Raw genomic sequence first — 22,751 nt, 5'->3', positions numbered from 1 at the left:
GTTCTTAATCCCACCACAACAAGTTGTGAAACTGAATTCAATAAATCTCGTCATTTGTGGGCTGGCAACCAGAAAAATAACCATGAGAGCTGCTTTCAGGACCTTTCTATTTGACTGGCTTTTCTCCTCCCTCTCCAACATTTTTTCTGTTTTCCCTTTTTTCCCTCCTATTCAGTGCCCACTGTTCCCAAGGGTTAAATTATGAGGACAGGTTGCATAGAATAGGTTTGCATTCCCTCGAGTATAGGAGATTGAGGGGTGATCTATTGAGGTGTATAAGACGATTGAAGGATTTGATAGGGTAGATAGAGAGATACAATCCTCTGGTGGGAGTGTCCAGAACAAGGGGGCATAATCTTAAAATTAGAGCCAGGCCGTTCAGGGGTGGTGCCAGGAAGCATTTCTTCACACAAAGGGTGGTGGAAATCTGGAACTCTCCCCCAAAAAGCTGTTGAGGCTGGGGGTCAATTGAAAATTTCAAAACCGACATTGATAGATTTTTGATAGGCAAGGGTATTAAGGGTTACGGAATTAGATACAGATCAGCCATGATCTAATTAAATGGCAGAACAGGCTAAAGGGGCTGAATGGTCTACTCCTGTTTCTATGTTCCACAATAGAAGCATAAGTTTTCCTAAGGAGCTGGCTGCAACCATTTAGTTTGATAAACTTTACACAGGTAGGGTGGACTCACTGAACTAAGCTGTACTCACCATCGTAGACCTTAAAAAAAATGCTTTTATTAATAGACCACTGATCTTTAGAAAAACCCAAATGAGTACAATTAAGAGTGTGACTCAGGCAGGGATCAGGATAGCTGATCAGCATGTCAGGCAGGAACTAACATTACCTCAATGTTTGGCAACTGGCCTGTTATAAGATATTAAAGAATCAATGCTTTGTAAACTATTTATCATAGGAAGGATTAGTCATAGGCACTACATTGCCAAGAGTTACTGGCTACTGCAGTAAATCGATGCAGATTATTAACCCCCACTGTGTGGGTGAAAGAAAGTACTTGCATTTATATAGCGCCTTTCATGACCTCAGAATGTTTCAAAGTGCCTTACAACAAATGAAGTACATTTGAAGTGTAGTCACTGTTGTAATATAGGGAAAAGTGGCAGCCAATTTGCACACAGCAAGCTCCAACAAACATCAATGAGGTAATGACAATATAATCTGTTTTAGTGGTGTTGGTTGAGAGATAAATGTTGGCCAGGACACCGGAAAGAACTCCCCTGCTCTTCTTCGAATTGTACCGTGGGATCTTTTATGTCCACCTGAGAAAGCAAACGGGGCCTCGGTTTAACGTCTCATTTGAAAGACGGCACCTCCGACAGTGCTGCATTCTCTCAGTACTGCACTGGAGTATCAGCCTAGATTTTGTGCTCAAGTCTCTGGAGTGGGACTTGTGTCCAGCTTTTGACTCAGAGGCCAGAGGGTTACCCACTGAGCCACAGCTGACACCAAGGGTTCTATCAGCCTGCCAGCACCACGGACGAGATCACTTGTCCAGCAGTAGTTCTTCTGTGTTCCTGAAGCAAAATCAACTGAAATGTTGTCCCTGGTCTCATCCAAAAGAGACCATGTCAGTCTTTGGACTCCTGGATCCCGATTGGCTAAAGAAACTGACCTCTTGATCAATTTTTCAGCTAACAGAGGATTTTGTTTTCAGTTTGGGTCGAAAATGGATGGTGGAACCTCTAGTGGCAGAAAAAAATGTTTGAGATCTCTCCCTTTCCCAGCTTACTGAGGACAGTGACTCATGTTGACATACAGTTCCATTGGCCTTGGTATAGCTTGCGTACCTCCTTTTTATATGTGAACCCATGAGTGTTAGCAGACTATTCAACTGTGGATGCATCACCCCTGTCCTCACCTGACAACCACACACAATCGATTTCCAGGAAGGGGGCATTGATTAGCTATTAGGATTGGAAACCCTGGTTGTTTCTTTCCCTTTTCCTTTCTGCAGAACACTGAGGCCACCACTGTCCTGGTTCATTGTCATCTCCACTCGCCCTGGTTTCAGTACATTACTAGTGTAGTGTTTATGTTACTGGACTGCTCATCCAGAGCACATGAGTTCAAATCCCACTATGGTAGTTTGAGCATTTGAATTCAGTTTTTTTAAAAAGTTGGTATCAGACCTTAAAGCAATCCAATGAGCGTAAAAACCCAACGGGTTCATTAATGTCCCTTTAGGGAAGGAACCCTGCCGTCTTTACCCGGTCTGGACTGTATGTAACTCTAGTCCCACGCCAATGTGGTTGATTCTTAACTGCTCTCCGAAGTGGCCGAGCAACCCGCTCAGCTGTATCCAGGGCAACTAGGGATGGGCAATGAATGTCAACAATGCCCACATCTTGAGAATGAAGTTAAAAAAAACTTGGGCTTTATTCTAACTTATTGTGACATGATCTCTTTGGTCAATATTTTACAGCTCTGTAACACACTCCAGACTGTTCACCGTGTATGATTCACATTCTGGGGGTAATGAATTAATTATATGATTATATTCAAACCTTCTGTAACTGTTAGTAGAGATCTCATCCTCACTGTTGTATTGAATTGTATAAACCCAGTGATAGTTAACGATTAGGTAAGGCTATATTTCTTAAAATAATAAGTTAGCCTTTGCCTAGTCGACTAGGCTAGAATCTTCAGTAGCTTTGCACCTTTTTTCTTTATTCTCATGAAGCTGCTGGGTGACGTTCAATGCAGCTGGTGGCCCATTCTGACCCCCTGTCATGACAATGTGAGACGACAACTTCATTTGATGGGAAGCTCCAGTGGATACAGACTGAAATCGTAGATAATGACTCCATTGTTTTATCCACAGATTGTTCAAGATGATCTGTTTCCACTGGCAGGAGGGTCGGCAACCCGAGGACACAGATTTAAGGTAAATGGAAAAAGAACCAGAGGGGAGATGAGGAGAAATTTTTTTACACAGCAAGTTGTGATGATCTGGAATGCACTGCCTGAAAGGGTGATGGAAGCAGATTCAATCGTGGCTTTGGAATTGGATAAATACTTGAAAAGGAGAAATTTGCAGGGCTATGGGGTAAGAGCAGGGGAGTGGGACGAGTTGCATAGCTCTTTCAAAGAGCTGGCAGGGGCACGATGGGCCGAATGGCCTCCTTCTTTGCTGTATGATGCTCTGATTCAATGAGATGTGCAAGCTCACAAGAAGTCCAGTTGGCATTCTAAAGATGCACTTCTTCGACAGCACCTCCCAAACCCGCGACCTCTACCACCTACAAGGACAAGGGCAGCAGGCACATGGGAACACCACCACCTGCACGTTCCCCTCCAAGTCACACACCATCCCGACTTGGAAATATATCGCCGTTCCTTCATCGTCGCTGGGTCAAAATCCTGGAACTCCCTTCCTAACAGCACTGTGGGAGAACCTTCACCACACGGACTGCAGCGGTTCAAGAAGGCGGCTCACCACCACCTTCTCAAGGGCAATTAGGGATGGGCAATAAATGCCGGCCTCGCCAGCGACGCCCACATCCCATGAACGAATAAAAAAAACTTCACAAGTTGTGCTCTGTGGTATATTCCTATGAAGATATGCCAGCTTTTAGTGGCATGTTGTGTCCTGCATACTGCCACTGTGGAAAAGTGGCTACCTGTTCTGAAAGAAAAGCTATACAATCGGAGAAGGACTTTTTTTTAATGATTCAGGCTGATCTGAGACCATTCCCTACCAGCTGCGATGTTCAGTCAGTTACACTGAAGACCGATCTCAGCCTGACTGTTACCTAGACTTCCGTTTCCCCAGCAGCTAACTTCTGAAGTTAGAAGTAAGTGGGTGGGAACGTCTGGTCTCTCATAACATTAAAAAGATCCCACAGAACATTCAAAAAATTTCCCAGACAGCCTGATGGACAGCCGGACACTTCTAAAATCCAGCTTTGCAGCAGAGTAAAGTTATGCTGCAGTTGATGTGGACTTTGAAAGAGTGTGGGTTGGCCACTTGTCTTTAGCGTGCTTGGGTGTTCGATGAGGATCCCAGTTATACTGCCAGTTTTTTGTGTGGTTTGCTCAGGAATTGTTTTGCACCGATGTGAAAGTGCGATATAAGTCCCTAAACAGTCTTTGGTGACGATCCTAATTCTCTCTAGGCTAGAATCTTCAGTATGTGGTTAAATGAGCTACCTTTGCAGGTCTTGTTCAGAGTGATAAATTTATGATCTCAGTAAACTTTGACCCATGGTTGGTTTTAAAACCACTCACACACATAACTACGTGAAATTTCAATAAATCATGTCTCCATGATTATCATCTAGGCTGACACAGTACTGAAGGAACGCTGCACATTTCATCACGAGATTTGTTAACTGAGGTCCCATTTGCCCATTCAGGTAGCTCAGGTAAATCTTAAAAATCCCATGACACTATTTGAAGAGGAGCAGGGAGTTCTCCCAGTGCCCCAGCCAACATTGCAGATTAACTAGTCACTTAGCTCATTGCTGTTTGCGGGATCTTTCTGCACGCAAAATGGCTGCCACATTTCCCTAGATATCAACAGTTACTGTACTGCGAAAGCAGTTCATTGTATGTGGAATGTGTTGAGATATTTCTGAGAGATGGGATATTGCTGCTGTACAAATGTTTTTTCCTCTTTTTACTATGCAGGAACTGAAGAGCTCAGTGTCACCCATCAAACATTCAAATTGTCATTCGGATAGAATGTCGTTCCAGAATTTGTGTACTCATTCCGTTAAATTATTGAATATTGATGTATTTGATTAAAACCAACCACAGGTCAAAGTTTACTGAGATCATAAATTTATCACTGAACAAAACCTGCAAAGGTAGCTCATTTAACCACATACTGAAGATTCTAGCCTAGAGAGAATTAGGATCATGACCAAAGACTGTTTAGGGACTTATGTCGCACTTTCACATCGGTGCAAAGCAATTCCTGAGCAAATCACACAAAAAACTGGCAGTATAACTGGGATCCTCATCGAACACCCAAGCACGCTAAAGACAAGTGGCCAACGCACACTCTTTCAAAGTCCACATCAACTGCAGCATAACTTTATTCTGGTGCAAAACTGGATTTTAGAAGCGTCCGGATGTCCATCAGGCTGTTTGGGAACTTTTTAAAACTTTCTGTGGGAAACAATCTGAGAAATGCATTATAGAAAAAGAACTTGTGGCATTTTGACAGACAATACATCGTAAGTAATTTTAAGGGTTCTGCTCACTTTTTCTAATAGGATGTAGCTTTGCACCTTTTTTCTTTATTCTCATGAAGCTGCTGGGTGACGTTCAATGCAGCTGGTGGCCCATTCTGACCCCCTGTCATGACAATGTGAGACGACAACTTCATTTGATGGGAAGCTCTAGCTTCATATCCAGAGAAAGGTTTGACAGGTGTCAGCTTTCTCCTCCAACATATTAGGCATCGGGGCAGATTAAACCTCCCGCTGTTCACCATCCAAACTGACGGGCTGCTGCTAACGCCAGTCTATCCTGCCAGTGCGTCTGGCTCGGGAACAGTAGTCTCATTATTAAAACGGCTGAAAAATGCGGTTGCGCCCATTGACAGATCAAAAATGGACGTGTCTGTGCAAGTCCAGAAACCTTTGGGGCTGATGCCTCTCCTGCTACACTCCTGGGTTGGCGTCTCACCCTCTAGTGATCTCCTGGATACTGCTCTATGATGCACCTCTGTAGCGGTGTACTACAATCATTTTCATCAGATTTGGAAGGAGCCACCATCACAATCTTTATTATTTACATGTCCAACCTTTACACTGGGGCCCAACTCTTCTCCTCCAGGCTTTCTTTCACTTGGGTCGGGGGTGGGGGGCACAAGAGCTGGCTTGGCCTTTGAAGATGATGGATCTACACTTCAGATGCAGTGTCAGGAGGACACATGGTATTAGTTATCACACCGAAGATGCCACAGGGAGTGCACGCTCCCAGGAGTAACTAGATTTCTGTGATGACATGTTTGAGAAGAAGAAACAAATTACTGCCTGATGAGTTGAAATGAGTTGCAACAGGTTCTGTCTGTAACCATTCCCAAGTGTTGTAATGCAATTATTTTCTAATAGTTCTTTTCACGCAGCGAGTTGCTATGACCTGGAATGCACTGCCTGGAAGCAGATTCAATAATAACTTTCAAAAGGGAATTGGATATGTACTTGAAGGGGAAAAAATTGCACGGGGAAAGAGCAGAGGAGTGGGACTAATTGGATAGTTCTTTCAAGGAGAGCCGGCACAGGAACGATGGGTCGAATGGCCTCCTTCTGTGCTGTATCATTCTATGATTCTATGATTCTAGTTGTGATGGGTAAAACTCCCATAGAAAAGACTATGCAATCTGAAAGTTGCCTAAGGTACACTTGTCCAAACTAAGTGTTCTCTTTATCAGGCGTAGTATCTCTTTTCTTATTATAGGACATGTAATGAAGCAATGAAAGTATTCATCATGTAGGTAAATAATATTCGCATCCGTTTATTCTGGCTCTGCATTATTGTTGAACAAACTACATGTGATAAATAGAAACTTCTTGAAAAAAAATTGCACAAGCAATGATAAATGGGACTACCTTGGTGATAAGGTTACCGAGTGAAACAGGTACTGCAGGCTCAGTAAAATGACTATCTCCGTATCATTAAACAGTCCCCACTGCAGTTGACATTCATGTGCATTGTATTGTCAGAAAATGTATTGCAGTTAGGTCAGGGAGCGGTATGGATTGTATTCCTATACATAGGATAATGGTGTATGGTTCATCAGCGTGGGTTGAGAATCATAGGACACAGATTTAAGGTGATTGGCGATGTGAGGAAAAACTTTTTTAGTAGTTATGATCTGGAATGCGCTGTCTGAAAGGATGGTGGAAGCAGATTCAATTGTGGCTTTCAAAAAGGAATTGGATAAATATTTGAAGAGAAAAAACTTGCAGGGCTATGGGGAAAGAGCGGAGGAATGGGACTAACTGGATTGCTCTTACAAAGAGCCAGCACAGGCTCGATGGGCCGATTGGCCTCATTCAGTGCTGTAACGAGTCTATGATTCTACGGCTTGTCTAAGCATGGAACATCTGGAACCACAACGTGAAGCAAACATAACTGGTACAGAGACTGTAATGCTTTGATGTTAATTGAACTCCAAGTGGCTCTGAAGCTGTGCCTTCAGCGTCATATTAGCTCAGGAACCTCCAGTTCAAAAATCCAGGCAGCTGTCCACTCCATCAGAATTTTTCCAATCTTGGGTACCTCTTGTAGCCTGGAGTGCATGCTTAATCCTCCTTGGCATGTTCTCTAAGATTGCTCCACTGTTTCCTGCACTGCACCCAAGTCTTCTTGAGGTATCAGTTTAAACAGTCAGCAGCTCTTTCCATGTTACATTTGCCTGGGGAATCTCAAGTTTATTCCAAATTCTTCTTTGATGTTTAATGCTTTCAGAAGCCAATAGTTTTGCATCTATCATTAATGCGCTCCCTCCTAAGTTTCTTTGTGCTCGTCCCACGCAAAAAATCATTATCTTTTTTGCATATGTGCATAGTAGTGCGTATTTATATTGTGTACAACCTTTACCCTTTATAGTACATCACTGGGTGCAGCATGTTGGATCACCCATTGTGTGATACCAAGGAGTAGCCACATAAAAACTGTGGCAGGTCAGAGGCTGGGTAATCTGCGGCAAGTGACTCACCTCCTGACTCCCCAAAGCCTTTCCACCATCTACAAGGCACAAGTCAGGAGTGTGATGGAATACTCTCCACTTGCCTGGATGAGTGCAGCTCCAACAACACTCAAGAAACTCAACACCGTTCAGGACAAAGCAGCCTGCTTGATTGGCACCCCATCCACCACCCTAAACATTAACTCCCTTCACCATAGGCGCACCATGGCTGCATTGTGTACCATCCACAGGATGCACTGCAGCACCTCTCAAACCCGCGACCTCTACCGCCTAGAAGGACAAGGGCAGCAGGCGCGTGGAACAAAACCACCTGCATGTTCCCCTCCAAGTCACACACCATCCCGACTTGGAAATATATCGCCGTTCCTTCATCGTCGCTGGGTCAAAATCCTGGAACTCCCTACCTAACAGCACTGTGGGAGAACCTTCACCACATGGACTGCAGCGGTTCAAGAAGGCGGCTCACCACCACCTTCTCAAGGGCAATTAGGGATGGGCAATAAATGCTGGCCTCGCCAGTGACGTCCACATCCCGTGAACAAATTTTTAAAAAGTAGTGATATTATTGCAGTGTCCATCTCTGCTGAATGTCCGATTTCAGTCACAAAGCTATGGAAAAAAGTGGAGATAAGGCACTTGCCCACAGAGAACAATGTGAGGGTGAGGGGGGAGCGGTGGTGGAGATAATCTCCAGCTCCTCTTGTACATCTAGTGATTGGCTGAAAGTAGAATTGGCAGAGATCTGGGAATGGATTGCCAAAGCCAGTCTTGGTCACCGATGCTGCATGTTATGGGGCAGACCTAACTGAGGAAAGAAACTCCTCTCCCAAACCTTGCTCAGGTGTGACCCCCACCCGTGGAGCCCTTGAGATGTTTGCTGCGTTAAACACGCTGTATAAGTGAAAAGGAGCTTTAGCCGCTGTCGAATCGATCATGTTAAATAATTGATTCCGGATGCATTACGGTGAATGAATGGCTCTGCGTTTAGGAGGAAATGTTGATCATAAGCTGAAGTTGATCATAAGCTCAAGAAGGCGGCTCACCACCACCTTCTCAAGGGCAATTAAGGATGGCAATAAATGCTGGCCTCGCCAGCAACTCCCACATCCCATGAACGAATAAAAGAACCCATAAAATATGGGAAGAAGATAAAGATTACTCAGCCGACCAACCCCAATTCTTTGTGTACATGCTGCTCTGTCGTGGACTTGATCCAACCAGTTTCACCTGCCGAAGAAGTGACCTGCTAAATCTCTCCCTGACATCGTAGCGATAATCAAACAAAGTTCCATGACACTTGTCTAATGTTACCTTCCTATAGTCCACAAATGACAGGTTACAATATTAATGTTTAATCCACTCGTCTGACCTTCCTCTGTCTGCTATTGTGACAGAGGCTAGCCCCTTTATTAAAATAATCAATAGAGGAATGCCTTGAAAAAATATGACGCATTTGTCTATTAATATCACCAACATTGATTTCAAGGATTATTATAAATTTTCCAACCTTAAACATTCACTCCCTCCGCCACCATGGCTGCAGTGTGTACCAGCTACAGGATGCACTGCGGCAACTCGCCAAAGATTCTTCGGCTGCACTTCCCAAACCTGCGACCTCCGCTACCTAGAAGGACAAGTGGGGCAGGTGCATGGGAACACCATTACCTCTAAGTCACACACCATCCCGACTTGGACATTTTTCATCATTCCTTCATTGTCGCTGGGTCAAAATCCTGGAACTCCCCCACCTAACAGCGCTGTGGGAGAACCTTCACCACACGGACAGCAGCCGTTCAAGAAGAAGGCATACCACCTACTTCTAAAGGGCAACAAGGGAATGGGCAATAAATGCGGGTTTTGCCAGCGATGCCCACATCCCAAAGAATGATTTTAAAAAATTAGCGCTCCTGTTCAGATCTTTGAGTAGTGGAACAAGTCATGGGAATTTGGGTGTGCCTGATTTGAGTCTTTCACAAATTCCCATTAAAATTAACAAGCAGTGGAGCTCATTCCCAAGAGCCCTAAATTGTAAAATGTACCCCATATAATGATGGACAGGTTGCCTTCCTTGATGTGATGCTTCCACGTTCCCAGTAACTCAGGATTCATGGAGCACACTTGCTAAATGCAAGTCTCAACATATTACAATAATAAGTCCATAAATTAGAGTCAAGTACAGGAGGAATATAACAAAAAAAGTGCAGTTCCAGATAGTCATACTTGAAGTTGTTTTAAAAGAATGTAAGACAGCCAACTGTGTTCACTGGAGTTAGTGGGAAAACCCTGTTGTATTTGTCTCATATTTAATTCATTGGAAAAAAATTATTGCCTCACAAGAAGTAATGTTTTCAACAAGATCAAATACTGATCTTCGTCCCTTAGATAATGGCTCTGAATCAATATTATTTGGCGGCTGTTCCTCTTTGGATATAAATGTATCCTTTGAGTTATTAGCTTATAACTGGTGAACACATATGGAAGACATCAGGATGGTTAGTGTAGTTGCTACAGCATGGATACACCCAGAAAAATCTCATACAGGTTCCATCTTGCAAGATTTGATTTGCAAGACCTAGCATCATATACTGTATAGACTTTGCACCAGCAAGTTATAAACAATGGTACAGATCTTGAGACATGATCTTAAGTAGGTACTACATCAATCTTAATGAGTAACTGTGCAAACATTTGACATCTCTACAAAGTTCAACGTGGTGCTTGTTGTTGTCATTAGATATTGGGAGTATTTTCAAATACTTGTACAGTAATGCTAACACAACTCTGTAATTAACTCCTAGTTTTGTTCTGGGGACTTAGTTTAGTAAGTCCATATTTTCTTTTGATAATCGCTGTAACCAAATAGAGATGCCTCCGCTAGTGCAGCAGAGCATTCTGTGGTCATGAAGGATGCAGTTCTAATGAGTGAAGCATCTGCCATTTTGTACACCCAAACAGCAGCAGAGTTGAGGTGGGAGTAAGCAACAGTGTCGGTCTGCTCTTTATTTTCCTTATATTTCAATTAAAATCTCACTCTCAGTCCACCTCTCGAAGATTTCAGCCTAGAAGTTACTGTCAGCGATATTAGTGGATGAACACCAAACATGTTCGCATGAGTTTTGTCCAAAATTTTGATGAAAGCACTAACTCGTTTATTTTAATCTGAAGTGACGAAGGTCAGGCCATCGAGGATCAGAAATTGATGTTAGCTCTCATCCCAAATGGAGGGATATGGGGACTATTTTCTAACTGGCGCTGTTCACTTAATGCCTTCACATCAATTCCCTCTGGTTCTTAACATAGGTCTAACTAAACTGGTTATTTTAAACAGCGTGCATTAGGAAAGTACATAGAAGGATTTAGTGCGAGTGTGTTAAGCATTCGTGTGGAAGGAGAGTTGGTTAGAAAATATTTTATGTATAACCTGAAATCTTTCCCAAGGTGATGTTCAGTGGGACGGGTTTTTAATTGGATAGAAACTCCAAGGTTACAGATAGATTGAAGATGCAGGATGATTGCATCAGATCGAGCTGGCATGGCAGTCCAGACAGTCTCTTCTTGAGGTGCACGTTCTTATATTTTAGACAAATGCATTAAAAACTGCTGTTTCAGTTAAAGTAACAGAACATTTTAGGATAGCCTGTGTACAAACAGATATAAACAAGTGGGTCAGGGACTCATTGGAGACAGTGTTTCTCCAATAAAGAAAGAATATGCATTTATATAGCACATTTCACAACCTCAGGACGCCCAAAGCACTTTACAGCCAATGAAGTACTTTCTTTATTGAAGTGTAGTCACTGTTGTTGCTAATTTGCGCACAGCAAGCTCCCACAAACAGCAACGTGATAATGGCCAGATCATCTGTTTTTAGGTGTTGGTTGAGGGATAAATATTGGCCAGGACACTGGGGAGAACTCCCCTGCTCTTCTCAAAATTGTAAACAATTTTACAACACCAAGTTATAGTCCAACAAATTTATTTTAAATTCCACAAGCTTTCGGAGGCTTCCTCCTTCCTCAGGTGGTGTGGAAATGAAATTTTCGAATCCTTCGCATTTGAAAATCACAGAACAAATGCGAAGGATTCGAAAATTTCATTTCCACACCACCTGAGGAAGGAGGAAGCCTCCGAAAGCTTGTGGAATTTAAAATAAATTTGTTGGACTATAACTTGGTGTTGTAAAATTGTTTACAATTGTCAACCCCAGTCCATCACCGGCATCTCCACATCATGGCTTCTCAAAATTGTGCAATGGGATCTTTAACATGCACCTGAGAGGGTAGACAGGGCCTCGGTTTAACGTTTCATCTAAAAAACATCACCTCCAACAATGCAGGGCTCCCTCAGTTCTGCATTGAGGTGCAGTCTGGATTTTATGTTCAAGTGTCTGGACTGGGATCTGAATCCACAACCTTCTGACTCGGACGGGAGAGTGCTCCCACTGAGCTACGGCTGACACCTCATTAAAAACACCGTTTCTTCAGTGAACATCAAGGTATAAGACACTTGCGAGTGTGTCACTCATACATTATTCAGCTGACCCGCATTGTATCAGAAATGGGTGCCTGACATGCCCTCTGTACACACAATATAAACATGGTGATGTATTCATGTGATTAACAGCAGTTAGGGCATGAACAGCTTTTCAGTGCAAGGGTTATTTTCCTTAAGCTTAAACACTGGCACAAGGCCAAAGTCAATAGTGAAGGCTCAATAAATTGATTTTGTAATAGGCTGAAAAGAAGGTATTGGCAGTTGAAGGGAAACCAGCCAGTCTGTTCCCAGCCTAGCGGGATTGAAGTGACAGATAATCTTTACACAGAACAGTGGTGGAAAGAATGAGTCTCTGGTGTGTGCATTTTACCAGAGAGAATCATGGCCTGCAGATGAACGGTGATAGTCGGAAACGGTGGCCAAGATCCATCAGTGCTCTTGGAAGCACCTGGGAGGCCCATAACCAGCAAATGGCCCTATTTATTTTTCCAAGCAATGCAATCTGGACTTTTAGTGCAGTACATCTCCTTTATTCTCCTCATGGCTTTTTCACTGAGCCAATTAAACGGTCATTTTTATAGAGCCCAGACTGCAGGGTTCTGTTACTGGGGATAACATGCCAGTGTTGCAGGTTTATTGTCCTAAAGAGCTTGGATCTATCGCAGCCACAGATTAGCAACTATTAACTTCACCCACGATCGAGGGAAAACCGTGTTGCCGTGCTTACTTCAAATGCTAAATGCTAAGATTTGAGTTCAGTCTGCTCCTGCTAATTCAAAGTGGTTTTCCTGCTCAAAAAAAAGTTCAAATTATCCAGTAGTTTGAATTAAGTAAATTAAATTAAAAAAAGCACAGGGGGCATTTTCTTGCACCATATTAACAAATAATTTGAATGAAGCAACTTTGAATTAAGAGGAGTCGACTGTATTCATGATTAAAAAACGAATAAACATCAAACAGGGCTTTGAAATTATGCCTTGGAAACTTAGTGCACGAGTTCATCTGAAATTCCTCTTTCTGCCATTTAAATGCAAGCATTAACCAACAAACAGCAGATAGAGAAACGTGTTAAGCATTAGGATACTGCTATTCCACTGTAGAATCTTAGGGCCTGTGTGCTAAAACCCAGTCGCAGCAAAAGAAATGATTAGGACAATGGGTTGTAAGTTTTCCGCTGATAAATCAAGGAAGGGATTTTTTTGCTAACATCGCCTAATATGAAGCTGATGTAAAAAAATTGCACACGAGATGATATAGATGCTAAATATAGACTGCATTAGTTGTGATAATTCAACCCTGTGATGTCTAGAGGACACAGTTGATTTAATAATGGATTTACATTTGCTAATTACTTTTCCTTAAGAATTTTGTCGACTGAGTTAATTTTTCCAAAAGAACCTAATCGTTGGCTTAATGAAACAATAACTTCATGGCAGCAGCAATGGCCCAGACTTTAACAGCTCTATTACTAACTTGGCGGAGTACTTAACAAAAAAAAGCACTTTGAAAAGATAATTACAAATATTTAAGTAAATTGCCCGTGGTTTTTTTTAATAAATAAATTGGCGACCTAGTTGGGAGAGAGACTTCAGAAACTTGCTCCATAGGCCCTCCTAGCGGCCGGAGCCTGCAACTACCTTGTGACAACTAACATAGCACAATTGAATGGGACTATACTTCAGAGGTAATTCATTGGCTGTAAAGCACTTTGGGATATCCTGAAGATGTGAAAGGTGCTATATAAATGCAAGCTCTTTCTTCTTCCTGACAAGCCCAGTGGGACCAACACAAGCTAAGAGTTTCCTTTAGAAGCCTTGCAAGGGCTGGACAAAGCAGATAATCAATGCTGGAGGGATGGAATCAAAGCTCCTGTGGGAGCTGCATTGTCGGGACTGTTCTGTTCTATGAGATCATTCCCGGGCCGTGGCTACTGATATGACATTCTGGGCTTCATTCAGGGCGAGTAAGGCTGACGTGCCCTTAAAGTCGCAATACGTCTGCCCTGACCATGCTAATGCCTCCGTTCCCACAATTTGAGACTGGGGTTGGTACTCCCTCAGTACTGCATTGATGAGATAGCCTAGATTACGTGTGCAAGTAATGGGGATTGAATCCACAACATACCAACTGAGGCATCAGTAATATAATGAAAGGAACAACTTGAAACAGAGTTCAGCTCTTTAAAGTAGCAGAAATGTATCAGGTAGCAGAACAGAAGGTGTTAAATGACAAGGTGAAAATGTACAGTGCTGTTGTGCCTCCATGTAATTGGGTATGTTTCAGTTTATTTGCACAAAAACAACAACTTGCATTTATATAGCGCCTTTAACATAGTGAAACGCCCCAAGGTGCTTCACAGGAGCGATTATCAAACAAAATTTGACACTGAGCCGCATAAAGAGATGTTAGGACAGGTGACAAGAGGAAGGTTTTAAGACCCTCAGGAGCGATCAGTGCACCGAGTAACCATTCCTGAGGACACTCTCTCTGGCTCTCTCACTAATAAATTGTACAAACCACTCTCTGAAATAAGCCCGTCACTATATCATAGCTTTTTGTACGGCTTCTGAAGGGATCATTATAGAGAAAGGATACGGTGATTAAAGAAAAACACAAACAAGTTGACATTCAGAATATCGCCAAATAGGCTGAAGCTTTTGGAGGCAGCTAAATCTTAATCAGTTAAAAAATGTAATATCTGTCTTCATTTAGAATAACACACCATTATCACTGCATGCACCAGAGTTAATTTCAGTATAAAGATGCTGCATTACTACAGAGATAGAACATTGACTCATGGTGTAAAAACCTGCAGGAATTATACTAGTACTGGGAAAGCTTGTCGTGCAGTTTTATATCTACTTACTGCTGTAGAATGTCAAAGCACTAGAACATTTTATCTTAATTTCTATGTACTTTGGTTGTCTGTGTTATGTAATGGTATAAGCTGGGTGTATTTTATTCTAGGTAAGACACCTCCAATAATCAGAACTGGAATTTAACACAGAGCTACAATTAAACCTCCTTCATGTCTAGACTCTGTGTGTATGGTCTATGTTTTAGGCTATTGAGTTCCTTCACTTCTCTTTGTGAATGTGTCTGTTGCTCCTTCACCTCAGTATATACTCCTGTATAAGGTGAGACTATATGGCAGGGTGAAAGTGGAGAGTCGTCTTATACACAAGCAGAAAGGTTGCTATGAAGAAAGCGGAGGTGAGTACTGTACTTGCTGACTGCACTTGTGATGCTGGGGGGTGGTCTCCACTGGATAAAGTGGAACGGGAGACTGGCCACAACATCACAAGTGCAGCTGACAATTGCTGTGCTCAACCTCCACTCTGGCCTGTGGGTAGGCGGATCCTGTCAAAAAGCAGCCCCCCACACTGGCATATATGGTGTGTGTGTGTATATCTATATGTGTGTATGTGTGTGTATATATATGTATGCGTGTATACATATGTATGTGTGTGCGTATATGTGTCTATGTGTATATATGTGTGTGCGTAGATATGTGTGCGTAGATATGGGTGTGTAGATGTGTGTGTGTGTGTGTGCATTGCAAGCGCATGTGTGTGAGTGACAGAAGGAGACAGGCAGAAGTAGACAGGGGGTAAAAAAAGATAGTGGGGTAGATTTTGACTCTGTGATTTTTGACTTCAACGGAAATAAAAAATGGGGAGAGATGTAAAAGAGGCGGCCGATTTACTATCACCCGTTTTACACCATTGCACAATGTCAAAATTACCCCCAGGGTGCTTACTAATTGAATAGCCTGTCCACATAATCCTAGATATTTCATGGATTTTTAAAAAAGCTATATTTAATTATTTTAAAAACTGCTTCTTATGAGGAACTGGAATGAAACAGCTGAAGCTGATGAGGAAAGCTACTTTAGTTAGCCAACTAATTTAAGATACAGTGTTCAAATCTAATTTAGAAGTGCATGACTACGATCATATTACATGTTTAGAATTCACGTTAACATCTGGAGCAGTCTCTGAAGTTGCAAGAAATTTATTGAGTTAACTGCAATCTAAGAGTGGGCCACCCTCTCCCCACTGGGATCTGTCAGAAAATATCTATAATGTTTAATATCATGAATATATATTTTGATGTTTAATTTTTTGCAAAAGTTTAAAAGGCTGTCAGTGTCCATTCAAAGATTGACATAAACCATTTCATTTCAGCACGGCCTCTTAAACTTTATTTAGATTCAAGGACACAAGCAAAAAATCTTGACGTGCTAGTTAATCTAAGTATCGGAAAGGTACAATATAACTAGTATGACAAATACCTTCTCCGAAAATGATTGGCCTAATAACTGACTCAACTGCTTATCAGCTACAACCTTCACATGAATCAACTGCAGTCAGGGGTTGAAGTTTCAGCAGGAAATTGAGCGGGGAAAAATATTTTATTCTGCCTTGTCCTTTTTGGACCTTCCTGTGCCACCCATTCCGCAGAGTGGGGGGGGGTGGGGGTGGGGCTGGGTGCGGGCAGATGTTATACTCCCAGGCCTCTGCCAATCTTAACGTTTTTCATGCTCATCGAGGTGAGAGAAGCCTATGCTGAGGACTTTCACTCTTGGCATCCGGTGTCCAGACTGGCACTCCCAAATAACATGGTTAGGTGTGTAGTAAAGCTTCCTCTGCTGCAATGAAGTCCCTTAATCCCAATGTCAATAAACCACCCTAGCAGCAACAATATGACCTCTGTTGTTTTTATTTCCCACATTAGCCACCCTGATGGATGTTGGAGTGACACTGTAAATTTAATGGCAAGTAATTAAATCTTGTCCTGACCAATACTTATCCCTCGACCAACACCTAAAACAGATGATCTGGTCATTATCTCACAGCTGTCTGTGGGATCTTGCTGTGCGTAAATTGGCTGCCTCGTTTCCTACATTACAACAGTGACTACACTTCAAAAAGTACTTCATTGGCTGTGAATGGCTCGATATATTTGCTAGTCTTTCTTTAATGTTGAACGATGGCTGTGGACCTGTGACCACCAGGAATTGGGTTGCCACTGCCCAAAATTCATCTCATGGGCTTTATATAAACAGGAGTAAACATTTTGCTTGTTAAAGGTGCAATGGAAGTGAGTTGTGATCTTCAACTAAGTTGTAAACTATGGCAGGACACAGCCTCACTCTACATTAGGAACAAAGGAACTGGAGGAGGCCATTCAGCTCCTCAAGCCTGTACCGCCATTCAATTAGATCATGGCTGATCTGTATCTTAACTCCATCTGCCTGCCTTGGTTCTGTAACCCTTAATTCCACTGGTCTAACAAAAATCTATCAATCTCAGTTTTGAAATTCTCAATTGACCCCCAGCCTCAACAGTTCTGACCTAGAATGAGCGGACATGTCACCTGCTGCGGTAGAGTAAGGTTTTCTGAGGCTGTATTGGATCTAATGGATACTCTGTTGTCGAAGCACATCACAGCTGACCTGTGATTGCTCAGAACTATTATCAAATACAAAGAGAGGAGAAACAAAAAAAAAGGCTTTTTTCAGCATGAGCAAAAATAAACAATTATTTAAATGCTGTCAGATACTAGGAAGAAATGTACTGACCAGGCCTCATCCCTACCCAGGACCGAGGCTGAAAACTACGATTCTTTCAGTATTGTAAGGTCTCTTTATTCGGGCCTTTGCGTTTCACGGACAACAAATCATGTCTCCACGGTAACAAGGCCTGACTTGCGGAGGTCGTGTCCCTTACTCCTATATACAACAGTGGGATAATTGTATAATCTTCAGCCCATTGTCAGACAACCATTCTTCCAAAACATTTGGCTCCATCCGTATTATCACTTTCTACACGCACACAGTTAAAGTAATGACAATAGCACGACAAAGATGAAGAGGAAGCATTGTTTCTAATGGACCACCTGTTAAAAAGTGGTTTTGTCACACCTACCCTGTTTTCGCAAGAAACTGCTTTCCACGCACTGCCCTATAGTATGTCACTAATAGTATCAATGCCTTTTAACAGACTGATAGATTCTATTCAGCTAAGTATCCTAATTAAATTAAATCTCAAAACTGGCATGCTGACAGCAACTCCCTTGTAGATTGTATGAAACCAATTATTTTCAAATTAGTTAAAACTGAATGGAGAAACCTTGGCGCTAAGTGTTTGGAATGCTGGTGCAAAGCCGCCAGAACAGTGTGACCGGACTTAGAGCAGAGAACGGCCTTGCACAGGACTCAAATGGGGACCATTGTTCCGGTGCTGAGAGCATCGGTACAACGTGCCATAGATTGACTGGGTCGTGTTTGTGATCTCTCTCCCTCTCCAGTGTAAGGCACGAGTTGACATTCTTCTACACAGGGGCTCTACATTAATGCAAATTGCTGTAGTGAGTTCCTGATCATGGGCGTGCTGTTTGGAGAACAATTCAAAGTCCAGGAAGAGAGGTCTTGTCACTTTGGCCCACCCTTGTATACCTCCTAACAGCTGGCTCAACGACGGTATTAGCAGAGGTCCAGGGAGCAAGGAGACTTGCATTTAAGTATCACCTTATCACATCTCTCAGATCAAAACACTTCACCTACAATGATTTTGATATACAATAACTATTATATTATTATGTAGGCAAACATCACAGCCATTTTGTGCTTAGCAAAATCCCACAAACAGCGTTGACATGAATGACTAGTTAATCTGTTTTTGGTGATGTTGGTTGAGGGAGGAATGTTGGCCAGGACACCAGGAGAACTCCCTGTGCTTCTTCATTAATACAATGGGACTTTTAACATCCAACTGAACCACTGGAAGAGAGGGTGAGATCTTTACAGCACAAATCACCTCATGAAACACAGTCGCAGCCATTTTTTGTTCTTTTATAGCTGCTTTTATATTGGCACCGTTTTAATTCCGATTTTGGGAGACTGCTGTACTTGAGCTGGGTCCTTAAGCCTACGTTGCTAGATCTGGTAGTTAGAGAGTCAGACAATAGTCTTGAATCAAAAGAGAAGGCAGAAAGATAAGGGTGGGTGTTATCAACACACAGATAGAACTTGATCCAGATGGGGCAGCATATAGATGATGAAGAGGAAGGGGAAGAACAATTTAGTCCTGGGGCATACCAGTGGTGATTACGATAGAAAGGGAGGAGAAACCTTTGGAAGATGTATAATGTCATCAATGGGACAACAGAACCAGAAGTGAGCAGCGCCACAAAGGTGAGCTGCTAAGGAGGAACACTGAAGGACAATTGAGTGATGAATGGTGTCAAAGGCAAGAGTGGTTGAGAAGGATAAGGAGGGCCAGTGAGCTGTGATCAATAAGAGGTGGTTACTAGTGACTTTGGCCAGAATGGTTGGGTGCTACGGGTACAGCAAAAACCTGATTGCAGGATCTCAAACGGGGAGAGGGAGATCTCAATGGGTGCGATATTTGGAAAGGATGGTGCGATAATAATATTACTTTTTTTTCCCTCCCATTAGTGCATCTTGCCTTTGGATTTGATTATCACCATTGCCAAATTTTCCTTACTGCCTTTAACTGGTACTTTAATAACTACTGAGTTTTGCCGTGGGTGACATGGTGGTGCAGCATGTTGGTGTGACAATGTGCCGTAGTGTGGCGTGTTAAGAAGGCAGGACACTATACCCTACTGAAGGCTCTAGAAATGTTGAGTGCCACAGTTCTGTCTTAATATGTTGAGGGAATTACTCCATTTCTGCACCTTGAAAGCATCATTGACTAATTTGCTCTGAAGTCAAACTGGCGACCAAACTGCAGGTGGTTGTGACTAAGCACTTCACTGGCAGTAAAGCACTTTGGAACGTCCTGAGGTTGTGAAATGCGTTATATAAGTACAAGTCTTTCTTTCTCAAGGAGAACACTTTGCTGAAAAATACATTCTCTTACCGAATTACAACACTCGTGTGTGTTTATAAGTGTTGAGTTTCCATCACACCTCAGATGTTGCATTTCCAAGTGCCAAAAGTATTAATAAAAGGAGGGGGGAAAAGTTCACTCATTTCATGCTGGATTCTTCAGACCTGGAGCCAGAAATTTACAAGCACCTTCCAAATGCACACTTCCCTCAGCAACAGTAATTAGCTTCTAATAGACTTCAGGATGTTTACAGCAGTGAGGTCTTAAAAGAACAGGCCTAATCATAATTCATCCTTCACAGGAGAATGTACAGTGGGTTTTGTGGTACAACATACCTTTTACTATAAAATAGCACATCATCTGATTAATGGGAGATCTGCTAGCATGCTGTAAAGTTTTTTGTACCAACAGTCTTGAAAGCCAAGGATGCCTGATCTCAATTCTAGACGTCACCCAGGAAATGAACATAAGGAGAAAGCAACTCCTTATTTATCTGTAATGGATTTCCATCAGAAGGAAAACATTTTATTAGGCAGCAGATACCACTCTATTTAAGTGCAATTTTATCTCCAGTTAGAGCTAAAACTATCGATTGATTTTAACCTTTTGAGTGTTGAAAGACTTCTTTTATTTACCGCATCAGCAAAAAGATCTTCTGTAATTTCCTCATCCCCTCCATCTAATTTTCTCCCCTCTTGAAGACTCATGCTGGGATGCAGTTCCACAGGGGTCAGCTAGTTTCCTGTCAATTGTCCAAGTGGCCATTGTTCATGCAGGAGTCTTGACAGTGAACATTGATGGGCTATTCCACCACAGGGGCATCACCACCATGCTCAGTCCTGTCCTCGCCCATTGCCCACGTGCGTGCCCACTTCCAGCAGGAGTCAGTGGGTAGCATGTAGCATTGAAAAACCTGGCTGATGTGGCCGCTCCTTTAGCTCAGAGATGCTGAGGTCACTGCTGCCTTGGGCTAACATCAGCTAACTTAGCACAGGCTGAGGATCAAACCTGGGACCATCGTGGTACGTTTGGCTCATTTTCATGCTGAGCAATGCCTTTACCATCAGGGCGCCTTTCTGTAGGTTTCTAATGATGGTGATTTTAAAACAGGATGGGAGAAATGCAGAGAATCAAAAAAGAGACTTTAGACAGAAGGGTGGATTTAATTTACAAAGTAATGAAACACTGCTCTATTGTGTAAGATTGTAAGAAATGCAAATAAATCAATTTATAAAAATATTTTGATTTGATGCATTTAAAAGCAAAATGCCCCTTTTTCATCTGAACAGTACATTTACATCTTTCTCATACCATTCTCTTAACTGAGAGCATCAGACAGCTGCTCCCAGGTTTTGGCCAGTATCACTTATTGCCTGCTACGTGAGTGTGCAGGAGTGTGTCCATAGTGATTTCCCTGTCTGAGTTTTCCCTTTCTCCTTTCAGCCTCCGTTCTGCACTTCCCTTTGACGGCAAGTTGGAGATTGGCCTTCTTAGAGTTGGTCATTGGTGACAGTGAGCAATAGACTGCACGGTGAAGTGTAGTCATTATTATGTAGACAATCATGACAGCCAATTTGTATACTGCAAGATCCCACAAACAGCAATGAAATAAAGCTCAGATAAACTGTTTTAGTGATGTTGGTTAAGGGATAAATGTTGGCCAGGACACAGGGAGAACTCTCCTGCTCTTCTGTTAATAGTGCCATAGGATTTTTTACGTCCACCTGAACAAGCAAACAAGGCATTGGTTTAACGTCGCAGCCAAAATATGGCACCTCTAACAATGCAGCGTTACTTCAATACTGCACTGAAGAATCAACCTAGATTGGGTCCTGGTTCCACAATACCTCAAATTAATTCTCATGCTTGTGTTTGAATCTCTCCATGACCTCACCTATCCTTATCTCTGGATCGTTTCTTACGCAACAACACTCAGAACTCTGCGTTCCTCCAACTCCAGCCTCTTCTGCATCCGCCACTCCCTTTGCTACACTACTGGTGGCCGTGCCTTCAGCTGTCTAGGCCCTATACTCTGGAATTCTCTCCCTAAACTTTTCCACCTCACCACCTCCCTCTCCTCCTTTAAGACCCCTCCTTAAAACCCACCTCTTTGATCAAGTTTTTTAGTCACCTCTCCTAATGTCTCCTTTGGCTCAGTATCCATTTTTGTCTAACTGCACCTCTGAAGCACTTTAGGTTGCATTAAAGGTGCTATATAAAGATTATGTGCTCAAGTTTTGGAGTCTATTTAAACTTACAACCTCCTGATTCAGAAGTAAGAGTGCTACCACTGAGCCAAGTTGGCACTAAGTACAAGATGAGGTAAGTTAGATAGCATTGATAAGCCAACATCATAGTTGCAATTTAAATGCATGAAGATTGTAGGAGGAAGTTTTAAGGTCCTGGGAAAGAATGAATTAGAGCATGAAACTATAGTATTGATTTCAACACAGTGAGGATTCAAGCAGAAAGAAGAGTGTGTGTAGGATGGTGTATTTAGAATTCAGGAGGAACGAGGGGGGGGAAGTTCAGAGCAGCACTGACCATAATAATATTATGGTCAAACTAATAGCAATTAATCCAAGTGAGACAACTGGTTTGTTGATACATAAATAACCTGTCTATCTTGGTGAGATGCAAAAAGCTTTGTTTTGAATTAATTTTTAAAAATTGATTTTGTGTACAGCATTATAAAAAAAGTTTTGGGGGAA

The sequence above is a fragment of the Heptranchias perlo genome, chromosome 36, assembly GCF_035084215.1.
Source record: "Heptranchias perlo isolate sHepPer1 chromosome 36, sHepPer1.hap1, whole genome shotgun sequence".
Lineage (NCBI taxonomy): Eukaryota > Metazoa > Chordata > Chondrichthyes > Hexanchiformes > Hexanchidae > Heptranchias > Heptranchias perlo.
The sequence above is the reverse complement of the archived record's forward strand: the minus strand, read 5'-3'. Positions refer to the sequence as shown.